This window comes from Lemur catta, chromosome 8 (genome assembly GCF_020740605.2).
Source record: "Lemur catta isolate mLemCat1 chromosome 8, mLemCat1.pri, whole genome shotgun sequence".
Lineage (NCBI taxonomy): Eukaryota > Metazoa > Chordata > Mammalia > Primates > Lemuridae > Lemur > Lemur catta.
In genome coordinates, this window is record NC_059135.1 from 30,914,493 (window position 1) to 30,931,545 (window position 17,053).

The window sequence follows — 17,053 nt, forward strand, 5'->3', positions numbered from 1 at the left end:
TTGAGAGCGTGAACTCACCCAATGAGAGGGCGGGTTGTTGTGCTGCAGTTGGCAGGCTGCTGCGGGAGGCGGTGGCGGTAGGAAGCCGGAGACAGCGGGGTGACAGGTAGGCGGCTGTGCTGTCTTTGGGGAACGCAAAGTGCTAGAGGAGGATGGTTTTTCTTCTCCGGCTGATGAAACTACATAGGGGAGCTGACGAGGGTGGTCCAGGAAGGCGGTAGCCTGAGTGTTGGTGATCCCGGAGCCTCTCGTAAACCAGGTAGCAGTTTGGGAGGGTCGTGAGGAGAAGGCAGCAGCCGAGGCGCGTGGAGATGAGCCCTGTGGGGTGGCAGGGGGGCCTACCGAAAACGTAGTGGAGCTGGGCTGCCGTGGCGCTGGGGGAGAGGGGGGGCAAGACGGTGTAGTGAAGGCTGGAGGAATTCCTTCTGTGAAGCCCCAAGCGAGAAAAGGACGCGGCATTGTAGACACCTGAGATAAAGCCTAGTGATTGCTTCTTAGGGCCATTTCCTGGGGTGAGGAGGGGGAACGGAGGAGGAAGATATGTACTGATGGTCAGATGCTGGAAACTATAGCTGCACATTATGTAATCGTTGGTTATTATTTACCCAAATAACTAGGTTGTGCCTCCTGAAAGAGGAGGTCTTGCAATCTATTGATGGTTCAGAACACTTTTTTTGTTGGCCTCAGTGCCTTCTACCCGAGCAGGCTCTGTAGGCGCAGGGTGACAGCATCGAGGATAGAATAGTCACGAAGAGCTTATCCCAAATATGGACTTAAGTTGAAAGATACGATGCTAGTTTGTGATGAATGTGGTCAGGTTCATGTTTTGTAGTTCATGAATTTGTTTTGAAGGTCAAGGCTGATAACATTTTTTGTTTTAATCTTCAGGAAAGCGGAGAGCCTTAAAAAATCTCTAGTAGAAGGTAAGTGCGAGTTGGAAAAAGATTAGAAAATTAGTTGGTAGATTTTTTTCCGCCAGATATTGTGGATGTTAGGGATTGTGAAAATAAGTTGGTGGTCTGAATTGAGGGGAAAAAGTCAACCTTTAAGTAGTTTGCTAAGTCTGAGAAGCTAGTTATGAATTGGAGTGCAGTGGCGTCATCACATCTCTTTGCAACTTCAAACTCCCAGGCTCAAGCCATTCTCCTGCCTCAGTCTCCTAAGTAGCTGGGACTACAGGCACGTGCCACTACACTGGCTAAGTTTTTCTATTTTTAGTAGAGACAAGGTCTCGCTCTTGCTCATCCTGGTCTCGGAACTCCTGGCCTCAAGCAATCCTCCCACCTGGGCCTCCCAGGATGCTGGGATTACAGGAGTGAGCCACCGTGCCTAGCCAAAATCTTGATTTTATACCTCACTGAAAAACAGTTTTAAAAGAAGCATTGTAAGTTGCTAAAATGTAAGCTGTTTGAAATGTTGCCTTTAGCTTAGAAGATAAGGTCTAATGTATTAGCAAGTCTATAATTTTCCTGAGCTTATTTTAGTACTGCATGTCAGAAAAAGTTCGTGATTTTTTTCTATTAATGATATATTAGTGTATATGAACCTAAATCAAAATTTCATTTTTCCCTCAAAATATCATTTGGGAAAGATATATCATTAGAGTTTGTTTAGAGTGCTGAGATATTTTTCAATGCTTTAGATAAAAATTTTAATGGATACTTGGTGTTTCACTTTTTGTCTTTTATCTTGTTACAACAATAATGCTATCTCAGTCACAAAGAAAACTTCTGATTCTATGTTAGCTGCAGTTCTGTAGTGTTTTGGGTACCTGTGACCAAATCTTTGTCTTTATGTATGATATGGTATGGTGTGTGTGTGTGTGTGTGTGTGTGTGTGTGTTATTATGTAACCAGCCTACTCAAGCTGTCTTAGAGAACTAATGGCTAGTTTTGAATGACCAGTAGGTGTCATCGTTGAATGCAATAAGTTGAACATTGAGTAGGAAATCACCAGGCATTTTAAGAAACACTGGCCAATTTAGCATATAATAGTAGTTGGATGATTATCTATACATCGTAGAAGTCCTCTCTTCTGAAACATTTCAATATTGGAGCTGTTTATAAGGAATTTGAAACAGTGATTGTAAAGGAGTATAATCATTTGCTCTAAAATGGACCCTGATTTTTCATCCAACCTTTGAACTATTTTGACATGCAATTAAGATTTAAGTTTGCCTGTTTTTAATACATAGTTTTGGCATCTTATAGTATTTTATTAAGTTCTGGAATGATTAAGATTTTCAGCTTGACTGAGCTTTATTATAGAAAAACAAATGCTACATAATGAAAAACTAAAATGATAAAATATGGGTAGAAGTCTCCAAATTATCACAATAATACTTTGTTATTGTTCTTTTAATGCCAGAGAGAGGAATTTTTATCTTTCATTGTCTCTGTCTTCTTAGTTTTTTTGATGTCCAGAATTGCCTATTTTTACATTTTTATCTGGCTAGTAGACTATGTGCTTTTCTCAGAATGATGAACTGAACATTTGTCATTGTTTAAAATGTAATGTAGTGGATTCTGGAGGAAGCTGGCACAGAAAGCTCTGAAAGTGGCTTACATCTGTTGCGAGTACATTTCCTTACCTGCATACCCTTCTGTTGAGCTCTTGTCACTTTCTAGCTCTGCTCTTTATACCTGCTGTTGACAGTATTTAGCAAAAGAGTTGGACCTAATTCAAGAATTCTTCATGAGGTTAAAAATAGGTAGATATCAGTCGGGTGCAGTGGCTCACGCCTGTGATCCTAGCACTCTGGGAGGCTGAGGCGGGAGGATTGCTTGAGCTCAGGAGTTTGAGACCAGTCTAAGCAAGAGCGAGACCCCGTCTCTAGTAAAAATAGAAAAAATTAACCAAACAACTAAAAATAGAAAAAATTAGCCAGGCATGGTGGCGCAAGTCTGTAGTCTCAGCTATTCAGAAGGCTGAGGCAGGAGGATCGCTTGATCGCAGGAGTTTGAGGTTGCTGTGAGCTAGGCTGACGCCATGGCACTCTAGCCCAGGCAACAGAACGAGACTGTCTCAAAATAATAAATAAATAAATAATTAAAAAATAGGTAGATATCTCAAAATAATCCAGGAGTTTTCAAAAAGGCACACACATTTATTTTATCATTGCCGCTTTCCTTGAGAATCTTAATGATGGGAGAATATGAACGGGGTAGACATGTTTTGAAAAAGAAGTTCCCTTGATGATTGGCTTCACCACTGGCTTCCACTTTAGAATCATTGATCTATCAAGGTTCTGGCACTTGTGGTATGAACCAGCAACAGTAGTTTTAGCTTGAGAGAAAAGGCTGCCAAATCTACCATATTTTTTATAGCTCAATAAATTTTCACCATTTAATGTCATAGCTAGGCTAGCTTTTCTAGTGAGGAGCTGAAGTTGCCAGAAATAAAAATTGTGCTGAATGTTTTGGTTTGGATTAGTTTTCACTTGGCACTTAGCTGCTTTCCATAAACCAAGCTAATTTCTTTTATGATTCAGACCTGTACTGATTTGCACAGATATTTATTCATATCCTATTCTCTTAATGTCTCTGAAAGCTATCTAGATCTAGAATTAAACTAAAATTAGAAAGTAAGAATTGGAGTTTTCTTGATTAAAGGACCTTTTCGATAATGCTGTGATGTGAATACATTAATCTTTGGATAAACATTCACTCAGTAATATTTATTAAAACTTGAAGTTGCCAATGTATTGACCTTGAGGTGGGTCCAATTTAGAAATTCATGGTTCATCTTTATGAATTCTAGTCTTTCTGTTTGGGTATTTGGCTGCCATGGAAACAAGTGTGAGAAAAGGTAAATGAATGGGCTTTAATTTTAAAGAAAGCAGTAAAAACTCAGTTGTGTAATATATTGAGAGGTATGACTTTGATTATTTATAGAAATATAGTACTTTCTAGGTCTGAAATACAGCTGCCAAAAAAGTAGTCATAAAATATGGTAAGTGGCACCAATCTTTTGAATGGCAAAGCACAGGCTACAAAATAGTTATTTTGTTCCACTGTAATACCCTAAACTCCAAAAAATGTCAGAACTAAATTTATCCATCACTTTTGTCATTATAGATACTTGACTGTTGATAGCTCTTGATTCTTAATTAATACAGACTTTTGTTTGCTACTAAGATTTATCAATTAACCCCCTTAAATTCCCTTCCCCGTATATTATTTTAAAAATTGGTGGGAAGAGGGAGTTGGATACTTAGCAGGGAAGGAAACTTATACTTACTGTAGATTCTTTTTTTTTTTTTTTGAGACAGAGTCTCACTCTGTTGCCTGGGCTAGAGTGCCATAGCATCAGCCTTGCTCACAGCAACCTCAAACTCCTGGGCTCAAGCAGTCCTTCTGCCTCAGCCTCCTGAATAGCTGGGACTACAGGCGTGGGCCACCATGCCTGGCTAATTTCCTTCTATTTTTAGTAGAGATGGGGTCTTGCTCTTGCTCAGGCTGATCTCGAACTTTTGAGCTCAAAGGATCCACCGGCCTGGCTCAGCCTTCCAGAGTGCTAGAATTACAGGCGTGAGCCACCACGCCCGGCCTGGTTTTTTTTTTTTTTTTTTTTTTAAAGGATGGTCAAGTGAAGCAGTGGGAGTGAAGAAGTAATAAAGGAATCTGTAACTGGTTGTGATCAAGTAGTTGTGCAGATTCTTTTCTATTGAGGCATTTTAATCAATGTGTATTCCTTTTGTAGTTCATTCTTGTTATTTAGTTCATTATTTTTAAATAAAAAAGAGATTGGGGATAGGAGAGTATACCACTGTCCTTTCTACTGTATAAGGCGATTGTAAGACTCACATAGAAAGCATGAAGTGCTTATAAAATCTAAAATTAGACCAGGCAAGATGGCTCACGTCTATAATACCAGTACTTTGGGAGGCCAAGGTTGGAGGATTGCTTGAGTCCAGGAGTTCAAGACCAGCTTCAGCTACACAGCAGGACCCTGTCTCTACAAAAAATAAAATTAGCCAGGTGTGGTGGTGCATGCCTGTAGTCCCAGCTAATTGGGAGCCTCAGGCAGGAGGATTGCTTGAGCCCAGGAGTTTGAGGTTACAATGAGCAGTGATGATGCCACTGAAGTCTAGCCCAAGTAACAGAGTCAGACTGGGTCTCAAAAAAAGCCGAACTGAAATTAATATGACCAATATTATGCAGTACCTACTGTTTTATTGTTTGTGGAAAAAAACTAGGGGAAATTAATGTAAAACTTAAGACTTAAATGTTTCTGTTCTTCAGGGTTCTAAATCACCTCATTCTATACCCTGTCACTGTGATTTTTTTATTCAATTAGCATCTAAATATGATTTTCAAATCTATATTTCTAATGGAGAGTTTTCTCTTGATCTGTTCTTTAGTTTCTATTGTATACATCTAATTGCCTGAGAGATGAGGATGATTGGCAGGTCCTTCAAATATGATATGTCTAAAAGTGAATTCATATTTTCCCTTTTATCATCTATCTAATGTGCTGAAGCTGGAACCTTGACATTATCTTTAACACTTTATTTATATACTCCTCATCTGAGCAATGCTAAGTTCTGTTGACTTTACCTTTTTACTGTTTTTTTGGATTTCATTTACATCTCTCAATTTCTACAACCACTAAAAATATCATGAAGAGTTAGAGGCAGACTATCCAGATTAGAATCCGAGCTCTACCATTTATATTTCAGTTTTCTTATCTTCAAAAATAAAGTTGTACATCCTAACAATTACACTCAAAGAAATTGTATTCACACAAAAACCTGCACTTGAATGCTCATAGCAGCTTTATTCCTAATAGCCCCAAACCGGAAACAACCTAAATGTTTTTCAACAGGTGAACAACAAACTAGTTGTATAATCTGTATCATGGACTACTATGCAGCAATAAAAAAGAATGGACTATTGATACAGGATAGGTCTCAAGTGAAAAAAGCCAGTCTCAGGTTACGTATTGTACGATTCCATTTATATAACATTCTTGAAATAACTAAAGAGATGGAGAACAGATTTGTGATTGCTAGGGTTAGGAAACGGAAAGGGGAGTGGATGGGACTAGGAGAGAGCCTTTTGGTGACAGGATGGTTGTGTATCTTGATTCTGGTGGTAGTTACGTGAGTTTACTCATGTAATAAAGTTGCATAGAACTGTATACACATGCACACACACACATAAATGCATGCTTGTAAAACTGGTGAGATCTGAATAAGCTCTGTAGACTGTACCAATGTCAATTTCCCAGTCTTGATATTTTACTACAGTTATACAAGATGTTACCATTGGGAGAAACCGGGCAAAAGATACCTTTTTTATTTTTTGCAACTTCTTGTGAGTCTATAGTTATTTCAAAATCAAAAGTGTTTTTTAAAATTTTTTCTTGCCACCTAACTATTAATATATTATCTACAAGATCAAAATTAAAAGTTTTCAAGCAGTGTTGTTATGAGAATTAAATGAACAGACACAGAAGGTTCTTATTACAGTACTTGGTGCATTATAAATACATAATAAATACTAGCTGTTATTATTTGTAGTAACAGCAGCTGCAAGCAGCAGCAATAGTTCACGCTTCTAGCCTTTCAGTAGGCCACTCACTAGGACCATTCCAACATAGTGATATTAGGCACCCTGCCCTCAGTCTTTCCTCCTTCCAGTCCATTCTACCGTGCAACTAGAGTGATCTTTTGTTTTTCTTTTCTTTCTTTCTTTTTTTAAATGAACTGCATAGCCACTGTATTGTCTTTCTTTTTTCTTTAATAGAGTGATCTTTCTAAAGTGCCTGTCACATATTACTCACTTCACACAAAATCCTTTAATGGTTTCCCATTGTACTTTCACACATTTTAATTTATTTTTAATCATAGGGGAATAAAACATTGGAGTCAGTTATGACCTCAAGATATTATAATAGGTGAATTTAAAGATTGGAACAGGATACTATAATAGGTGAATTAAAGATAACAATGGAAAAACCTCAAATGATTTTTTTCATCAAGAAAGCTTTAAGTATGTTAATTTAAAGTTTGTTTGGTATTGCTGCCTAACAAACCACCCCAAAACTTAATGACTTAATACAAAAAGATTTATTATTTTTCATGATTCTGTAGGGTTTGTCGGGCAGCTTCTCTTATTTCTCTTGGCTCTCATGTAGCTGAATTCACATGGAAAATTGGCTGAATTGGATGATCCAAGATGTCCTCAGTCACATGTAGGCAGTGGTCTTTGCTGTCTATTGAAGTGCCTCAGTTCTTTTCAGTGTGGCCTCTCATCCTCTAGTAGGCTAGTCTGGCATCCTTATGTGGCATTTTCAGGGTGGCCTTCTGAGAAGGTGAAAGTGGAAGCTGCAAGGCCTCTTTGAGGCTTAGGCTTTGGAACTTATATAAATGGCCCTTTCATTATATTCTGTTGGTCAAAACAAGTCACAAGTCTAGCCCAAATTCGGGGGGTAGAGAAATAGATTCCATTGTTGGATAAGAGGAATGGCAGAGTCACATTACAGATGGATATGCATACAGGAATGGGAGGAATTTATGGCCATTAAACTATCTCTTACAGTTGCTGTCAGAATCTTCTATCTTATAATATTCAAAAATGATTCATTGTTGCTTTTGTTAATGTAGTGGGACACAAATATTTCCCTGCCAGTTTATATTCCCTCTTCTGTTTCCCTTTTCCCTATCAAAATGCATGAGACTCAGGCAGAAGAATTTATTGATAAAGATCTTTTACCCTTTTAATTAGGTTTGGGCCAGAGCTAGGTATTACCTTGGAGAATTTCATAAACATAGTCATCTCTGATTTAAGCAACTGCATCATGTTATACTGTTCCATATCTTTAATAATTCAGTCTCTAAAGAAGGTAAACATTTGCTGGTAAATACTTCTAGGCCCATTTTCGTTTGTCTGCTACGGTTATTACAACCTTTTAGGCTTTAGTCCTTAGCTTTTCAATTAAAGAAAGTTAGAGTACATAGGATGGTTTTTCTTATATACTTAGCCTATTCTACTGCTTATGTATACACTTTTATACACTTATAAGATTTTTTTTTAAGATCTCACGTATTTATTACTGGCATAAAAACAAAGAGAAAAACCATTTTCCCAGCGAAACTTGTCTGACTGTCCAGATAGTGGTGACATTTTCAGCTTAATATGGTAAGATGATAGTGATTTTGACACAACACAAACATGTGCCATCTCATGTGCCATTCCTTGTAGAGCCAGCTTGATTCTTCACCATGTCTCCTCTTGGAGTTGTACCTGATTTTTTTTTTTTTTTCTTTTTTGAGATAGAGTCTCTGTTGCGCAGGCTAGAGTGAGTGCCATGGCGTCAGCCTAGCTCACAGCAACCTCAAACTCCTGGGCTCAAGCAATCTTCCTGCCTTAGCCTCCCAAGTAGCTGGGACTACAGGCATGTGCCACCATGCCCGGCTAATTTTTTCTATATATATTTTTATCCATATAATTTCTTTCTATTTTAGTAGAGACAGGGTCTCGCTCTTGCTCAGGCTGGTCTCAAATTCCTGAGCTCAAATGATCCACTTGCCTCGGCCTCCCAGAGTGCTAGGATTACAGGCATGAGCCACCGTGCCTGGCCTGTACCTGATTTTATTACCAGTTTCCATCCAAATCCACTGGGGAATGGGATGATATTGCTTTTGTTTCTTGGCCAGGACTTGTTTGATCCTGAAAGTCTTGTGAGAAGACATGGTGAGCAACAGAGTCAACCACATACACCACTGTGGTGAAGGGAGTAGGGGGAAGAAAGTGGAAGGACATGTTTAGCAGATTTCTAATATAGTAATATCCTCCCACCAATTTTGCCAACTGATCATCTGCTTAAGATAGTGCAACTTAGTATTTGTATTCCATGATATCAGAATATGTAATCTTTCATGCAGGTCTGTGGAGTAGGCCACAGAGAGATCACTTTACATTTTTTAAGGATGAAAAACAGTATAAAAAAATGACATAATCACTGTAAGAATTTGTGAACCGTTTTGCTGAGACTTACCAAAGATGAAAAAACACAAGTACAAAAGACATTAAATGTTAGGAAGAACTGGTTCAAAACATTTATGGAGTAGAAAAGTGTGTGCGTAATATATGGGAGAATCAGCCTTAACTGATTGTTTTGCTACAGCAGTTTCTTAAAAACTTGAAGGGGGTTAATGTGTAGAAGAGTCAGTTGTTTTTTATTTGAACAGGTTTTAAATAGTTTAACATGTTCCATCAAAATGTTTATTTTCCTAACCCCTTATTTTCATATAATCTGGTATTTCCAGCCACAGTTTTACAAGCCACATTACTTTTTTAGAACATAACTATGAAATGTTGGCAAGAAATTACAGTGCTATGTTATGAAATTTGTCAGTATACTAAAGTACTGTAACCATCCGTCCAGCTGAATTATAATGATGGTGTGCATTCAAAGAGTAGAGGCTCTGTGTTTAATTTTGCTTCCTGTTCTATCCCTCCACTTCAGTAGAAATACCTTACACTTTATCAACATTAAATTGAGGCATAGCTGAGATGGCTGTTGGTGTCTCAGACTGCAGGTTTGTTGCTAACTCCCTTTTTTGTCTTATCAGTTAGGAATTATGTTTGTCTGCTAGAAAGAGAGACAAGAAGTAACATTGCTTAAACAAGATAATAGTTCATTTCTTTGTCTTGTAAAAAAAAAAAAAATCAGAGGTAGACAGTCTAGGGCCTATATGGCAACTCCACAGAGTTGTCAAGGACCCAGGCCTCTTCTCTTTTTCGTTTGCTATCCTTAGTATGTGGTTTCTATTCTCAAGATCACCTAATGATTGCTGGACCTCCAGCCATCACATCCATGTTCTAGGCAGAAGGAAGGAGGAAGAAAGGCACAGACAAAAGGGGCACTCCTCTCATCTTTTAAGAAACTTCTCTAGAATTCATTACATAGTACTTCCTCTGATCTCATTTACTTAGTCATTTGGCTATACTTAGCTGCAAGTAAGGTTCAGAAATGGCTTTTAACTGAGCATACAGACTAGATCAGCGGGGTGGGGTAAGGATCTGTATTGGATGGGAACTTGTAATCTTTGCCATACTCATTCTTTATCTTCTCTACTGTATCTTCTGCTGACTGCCCAGTTGTTGCTATTAAGCTCTTCATTCGATAGATATGAATTAACTGCTGTGTACTAGGTCCTGCTAAGAACTGGAAATGCAAACACAACTGAGACATACTCCCTGCCATAGAGAAGTTATAGTTTAATAATAGGACTAATAAACCTGCACATGTTTCTGAGAACAGATGGTATTAAATACTGTGGACTGTTGTGACTAGCTACCACTGTGACTCTACCTATCCCATTAATTTATTATATAAGTGGCTTCAGAGGAAGAAGGGGAGCTGACCTCTTTGGAAGGGCAGTGTTAATGGAAAGAAATCAACTATTCTCTGTTCCCTGAGGAGAAAGGAAGGGTTTTTTTTTTTCCTTCCCCAAAGCCAAGAGAAGTCCTAAAAGAGTCACTCTCTGTTTTATGTACCATTAAGAAGAGAGATTGACAGTTTTTCTTTGGTTGAGTGTCTGTCTAGCCACCAATCTCATTTATATATCCATGTTCTACTGAAGAGGATATGGTGACAGAATGCCTGATATAATGGCTAGGCATTCCCATTTATAACTTGGGTTCCTATTCTAAGAGGTACAAGAGATGAATTCTGGGCTGGGCGTGGTGGCTTGTACCTGTAATCCTAGAACTCTGGGGGGCCAGGGTGGGGGGATTGCTTGAGCTGAGGAGTTTCAGACCAGCCTGAACAAGAGCAAGACCCCATCTCTACTAAAAATAGAAAAAATTAGCTGGGTATGGTGGTGCTTGTCTATAGTCCCAGCTATTTGGGAGGCTGAGGCAGGAGGATCGCTTGAGCCCAGGAGTTTGAGGTTGCTCTGAGTTAGGCTGATACCATGGCACTCTAGTCTGGGCAACAGAACAAGACTCTGTCTCAAAAAAAAAAAAAAAAAAGAGAGAGAGAGAGAGAGAGAGAGAGATGGATTCTGCCCATTCTCAGGTTTCAGAGGTGAGAACTGTTTTTCTCAGGGTTCTCCAGAGAAATAGAATCAATAGTGTATGTGTGTGATTTTTAAAATAAGGTTTAGTATAAGGAATTGGCTACACAGTTAAGAAGGCTGACAAGTCCTAAGATCTACAGGGTGGTGGGCAAGCTGAAGACTCAGGAGTGCTGATGGTGGAGTTCCAGTCAAGAGTCTGAAGGCCTGAGAACCAGATGATACAGTTCTACTCCAAGGCCGGCAAGCTTCAGACCCAGGAAGAGCTGATGTTTCAGTTTGAGTCTGAAGGCAGGAAAATGCAGATGTCCTAGTTTGAAGGCAGTTAGTCGGAACTTTCTCTTACTTGAGGGAGGCTTAGCCTTTTTGTTCTGTTCAGGCCTTCAACTGATTATGTGAGGCCCACCCACATTAGGAAGGGCAATCTATTTTAGTCAGTCTACAGATTTTAAATGTTAATATAATCCAAAAACACCCCCACAGAAATACTCCTCCCTCAGAAAATGTTTAGTTGTATATCTGGACAGATAAGTTTGGAAACATTTCTGTCCAGGATGGGGCAGAATCTCTCTGACCAAGGAAAAGTGGCATGAAGTAGTGATGAGCATAAATGATATTTTAATATCTGTGACAAATGTAATTTGGTATAAAAACACCTGTGATATCTATTGGTGATCAAATCACAGAAAATACTATGATTGTTTTATTGTTTTGTCTGCATTCATAATCTAATGAAATGATAAATTTTAGAGATTGGTAAAAGGAATAATATTCTTCTCATCAAAGTTTATGAATTCTATTACAGATCCCTGGCAGCCTAACCCTAGATTATGAACTTGTGGGGATGGGTGGAAAGAGAGGGCTTTGAATTGATACAGGGTTGTATACTATGGAAAGGCTTTATAGAGGAGGCGACTGTGGATCTGAGTGTTGAAAGAACAGTAAGGTAGTTAGGATAGAGGGTAGTTGAAAGGCATTCCAGAGAGGAGGGTAGCATAAGAAAATGAGTGAGGTGTGAGACAGTCTAGCATATCATGGAATTATAGATCAACATTGCCGAGGGCAAGTCTGTGTTGAGGTGCTGACAGGACCATTATATTCATGAGCCTATTGAGTAAGTACTGGTGACAAAGGCCATTTAGCCAAATCATAGATTGTACCTCTGGTCTTCTCTCTTCAGGCATAATGAACAACTAGATGTATTGCTTGAAGCTCTGCCTCCTGGGAGGATTTTCCTTTTCTCCTGTCCTGGAGGGCCACTTCTGTGTAGGGGGATTGCCAGCATATTATATGGAACCATGTGTAACCGGGCCTAAATTTTTTTTCTTCCGTCGTTTGGTCATAGAGAACTTTACAAGGCCATAGATTAAGGGAGAGTTGATTAGTAGAAGTAAGTGCCATGAGTGTCTGAACTATTTGTTCTTTTAGTTTATTTGTACTTTGGGGGCCTGCTGTAACCTTATTGTATATTATAATCACTGTAACCAGGATTAGCTGGTTACATAGTGGTAGCAAGCAGTCCTCAAATAATGGCTTAAAATTTTAAAAAAGAAGATTTATTTATTCTCATGTAAAACTGCTGCAAGTCTGGGTGATTCCAGGCAGCTGTTCATCATATGATGGGTCAGCATTGCATCTCTATATTTATCTCTGCTTCTGTTTTAATAGTGGCAAGCGAAGAACAGGCTGGAGAATTGCATACTGGTAATTAAATGTTTCTGCGGAAATCATTTCTGCTCTTTGGTCAAAGCAAGCCATGAAGACACATCTGACTTAAAGAGAATAGAAAAGTACAGTCAGTCCTCCAATATGCCCTGAAGGAGAGGAAAAACTAATGTCTGACACACAATATCACTTCCTGTTAATGACGGAATACTGCTAGTACATTCAGCTTTTTGGCTTGGTGGGTCAGAACACTCAGTTGTTGAGGGTATGCCAGGTCATGTGGTCACTTTGATGACCCATCTCTACTGGGGCTCAAAAGCCCAGTAGCAGTTTCTGAAGAGAAGAATCTGCAGAAGAGGGCACAGGTCTGTTGTAAAGCAGTGGTTCTCATCTGGGGGCAGTTTTCTCCCCCAAGGGACACTTGGCAATGTTTGGAGACATTTTGTTTATCACAATTCAGGGGAAATTCTACTGGCACCTAATGGGTAGAGTCCAGGGATGCTGCTAAACATCCTATCAGGCATAGGACAGCCTCTCACAATGTCACAAGTGACCAAAAGGCCAATAGTGCCAAGGTTGAGAAACCCTGCTTTATGTGAACTTTTATGCCTAGTCGTCTATGTTGTGATTCTCCTATTAGGGCCTCCTGGTAGCTTTATATAGCTACCTTATCACCTACCACAGACACTACGAACATCATTGAGTTTTCTAGATCTCAAGGCCCAAATGACACAGTACCTTGCACTGCCTCCTTTACCTGTTACCTTCTCATGTCCTAGGCTTCATTTAAAACTGTCAGCTTTATGGGTTATTCAGGATAGGGGGCAGAGCAGCACACTAAAATGGTTTATGTTATTTCTAGAATTTAAAGAGGCTCACTTAACACTGTGCTTATTTCTCAGCAGTGGAGGCTAGCTGAGCTATGGCAACTTGTCCTTCATTTTGAAGAGTGTGTCTGTGCATACTCTAGACTGCTGGACCCCTAGAGATGTCATTGAGGTGGCAGCCTCCTAAGTTTTCTTGCTATTTTTCTATCCTCTGGCATGCTTGTATATTTACCAAGGTATCCTGACCACCAGGTGAAATCTACGTGATGTTGTCAGTATAATGAACAAATGTGATATCCTGTGGGTTAGTGAGATGTTCAGAATTCTTGTAGTGTAGCTTGACAGAGACTTGGCTTCACCACTTACTAGCTGTGTGACCTTGGGCGAATGATTTAACCTTTTAGTGCCTGTTTCTTCATCTGTAAAATGGGAATAATACAGTACCTACTGTATAGGGTTGTAAGTAGTAGATGAATTATGTAAAATGCTTAGAATAGTGCTGACATATAGTAAATGTTATATAAGTATTAGCTAATAAGACTATGCTAATACAAAATATTCAAGGAAAAAATATAGTGAGTATGTTTCTAACCTTTGTGTAGGGAAGGAGTTCATTAAAAAGCAAAAAGCACAATACAATACAAAGAGATTGATTTTATTAGCTATTTTCTTAATTTGTAAGTCTGTTTTAAAGATGAGCTCTTTTATATATACTTAATTATATTTTTATTTTTTATGTTTAATTATATTTAAAATTAGAAACAGTACATCAGGACTTTTCTAACATTATTCAAGAAGTAATAAAATGGTCATGATGAGAAGAAAGGAAGAAATATTTAGGCACTTAGATACCCTGCTGTATCCCCCTCTATTCAGTTTTCTGCTTTTTCTTTTTATAAATATAATTCTGGATTATAGTTAAAAATGATATCATTCATTAGAAGATACCAAGAAACCACTAATAAAAAGATACCATTCATATATACCCAAAAGAATTGAAAGCAGAGTATCAGAGAAATATTTGTATACCCATATTCATAGCAGCATCATTCACAGTAGCTAAAACATGGAAGCAAGTATCCATCAACAGATGCATGGATTAATAAAATATAATACAGTTGTCCCTCAGTATCCACAGAGGGTTGGATCCAGGAACCCCAAATCTGTAGATGCTCAAATCCCTTATATTAAATAGCATAGTATTTACATATAACTTATATATATATATATCCTCCTCTATACTTTAAATCATCTCTAGATTACTTATAATACCTAATACAGTATAAATGCTATATAAATAGTCATTATACTGTATTTTTAAAATTTTATATTTTTATTGTTATATTGTTATTTTTTATTGGTTTTGTATTTTCAAATATTTTTGGTCTGTGGTTGGTTGAATCTGCAGATGCAGAACCTGTGAATACAGAGGGCTGACTGTATATACATACAATGGAATATTATTAAGTTTCATAAAGGAAGGAAATTCTGCAATATGCTATAATGTGGATGCACCTTGAGGACATTATGCAAAGTGAAATAGGCCAGTCACAAAAAGACAAATACTGGCCGGGCACGGTGGCTCACGCCTGTAATCCTAGCACTCTGGGAGGCTGAGGCGGGTGGATCGCTCGAGGTCAGGAGTTCGAGACCAGCCTGAGCAAGAGTGAGACCCCATCTCTACTAAAAATGGAAAGAAATTATCTGGGCAACTAAAATATATATAGAAAAAATTAGCTGGGCATGGTGGCGCATGCCTGTAGTCCCAGCTACTCGGGAGGCTGAGGCAGTAGGATCGCTTAAGCCCAGGAGTTTGAGGTTGCTGTGAGCTAGGCTGACGCCACGGCACTCACTCTAGCCAGGGCAACAAAGTGACACTCTGTCTCAAAAAAAAAAAAAAAAGACAAATACTACATGATTCCATTTATATGAGGTTCATAGAGACAGACAGTAGAATGATGGCTTCCAGGGGCTCTATATAGAGGGAAATGGGGAATTATTGTTTAATGGGTATAGAGTGTGAAAGTCAAAATAAAAATGTAGAGATGAATATCTAAATTTAACATTTTATTTGGGAAGAAAGAATTACAATTTGAGGCATACATGCACACCAGGTGGTCTTTGGTATGTCTGAGGAACAAAGAGAAGATTAGAGATTTTATAAAAAAGGAGAAATGTTATGCATTGCTCTTTGAGAAAGTTTATTGGCACTAGTAAGGGTTTGGGAAATTACAGCGGTAGGCAAAATTAGTCCTGGAGTTGTATCAAGTTATTGTAAAGGAGTCCAGGCTTGTACTGCTCACCATGTGACAGCCAGTAATTTGAGAGACAAGGTTTTGGGGTAAGGAAAGCAACTTGTATTTGGAAAACCAGTGAACCAAGAAGATGGCAGAGTAGTGTCCTTAAGAAGCATCTCAAGTTAGTATGAACTTTAGGCCCCTTTTTATGTTAAGGGAAAGGGGAAGAGGTGGGGGATTGCAAGAGGTAACAGGATTGCAGACATCTGGGCCTCAGTGAAGGTCCAAGGAGGTTTTGAAACTTCTTTGTTCTTGGTCAGTTAATTTTGGATGACTTTTAAACCTAAGGCGTGAAACTATGAGAATTCTAGAAGAAAATGTTGGAAAAATTCTTATAGACATTGGCCTAGGCAAAAATTTATGAAGAAGACTCCAAAGGCAATCATAGCAACAACAAAAATAAATAAATGGGACCTGATAAAATTAAAAAGTTTCTGCACAGCCAAGGAAACTATCATGAGAGCAAACAGACAACCCACAGAATGGGAGAAAATGTTCATATGTTACACATCCGATAAAGGGTTGTTTATAACTAGAATCTATATAGAACTCAGGAAAATCAGCAAGAAAAAATCAAACAACCCTATCAAAAAGCAGGCAAAGGACATGAGCATAAACTTTTCAGAAGAAGATAGACTTATGGCTAACAAACATATGAAAAAATGCTCAACATCTCTAATCATCAGGGAAATGCACATCAAAACCACAATGAGATATCACTTATCTCCAATGAGAATGGCCTTTATCAAAAAGCCCCAAAACAATAAATGTTGGCATGGTTGCGGAGAGATAGAACACTCATACCCTGCTGGTGGGACTGCAAACTAGCACAACCTCTGTGGAAAGCAATATGGAGATACCTCAAAGAGATACAAGTAGAACTACCGTTTGATCCAGAAATCCCATTACTGGGCATCTACCCAAAAGAACAAAAGACATTCTATAAAAAACACATCTGCACTAGAATGTTTATAGCAGCACAGTTCACAATTGCAAAGATGTAGAAACAACCCAAGTGCCCATCAATACATGAGTGGATTAATAAAATGTGGTATATGTATACCATGGAGTACTATTCAGCTATAAGAAACAATGGGGATATAGCACCTCTTGTATTTTTCTGGATAGAGCTGGAACCCATTCTACTAAGTGAAGTATCCCAAGAATGGAAAAACAAGCACCACATGTACTCACTATCAGATTGGTTTTAACTGATCAACACTTAAGTGCACATA

The 17,053-nt window shown here is 38.5% G+C and overlaps 1 protein-coding gene across 5 annotated transcripts in view; it reads left to right on the top strand.

Annotated features, from left to right (window-relative positions):
* The first annotated feature begins 70 nt into the window (after positions 1 to 70).
* Positions 71 to 17,053, top strand: part of FAM126B (family with sequence similarity 126 member B) — a 62,908-nt gene continuing 45,925 nt past the window's right edge. For 4 of the 5 annotated variants that reach the window (XM_045559771.1, XM_045559766.1, XM_045559768.1 and 1 more), the window contains exons 1-2: positions 71 to 106; positions 889 to 923. The gene's annotated coding sequence lies outside the window, so the exon portion shown is untranslated. The remainder of the gene's footprint in view (positions 107 to 888; positions 924 to 17,053) is intronic. The other variant, XM_045559767.1, reaches the window with a different exon arrangement.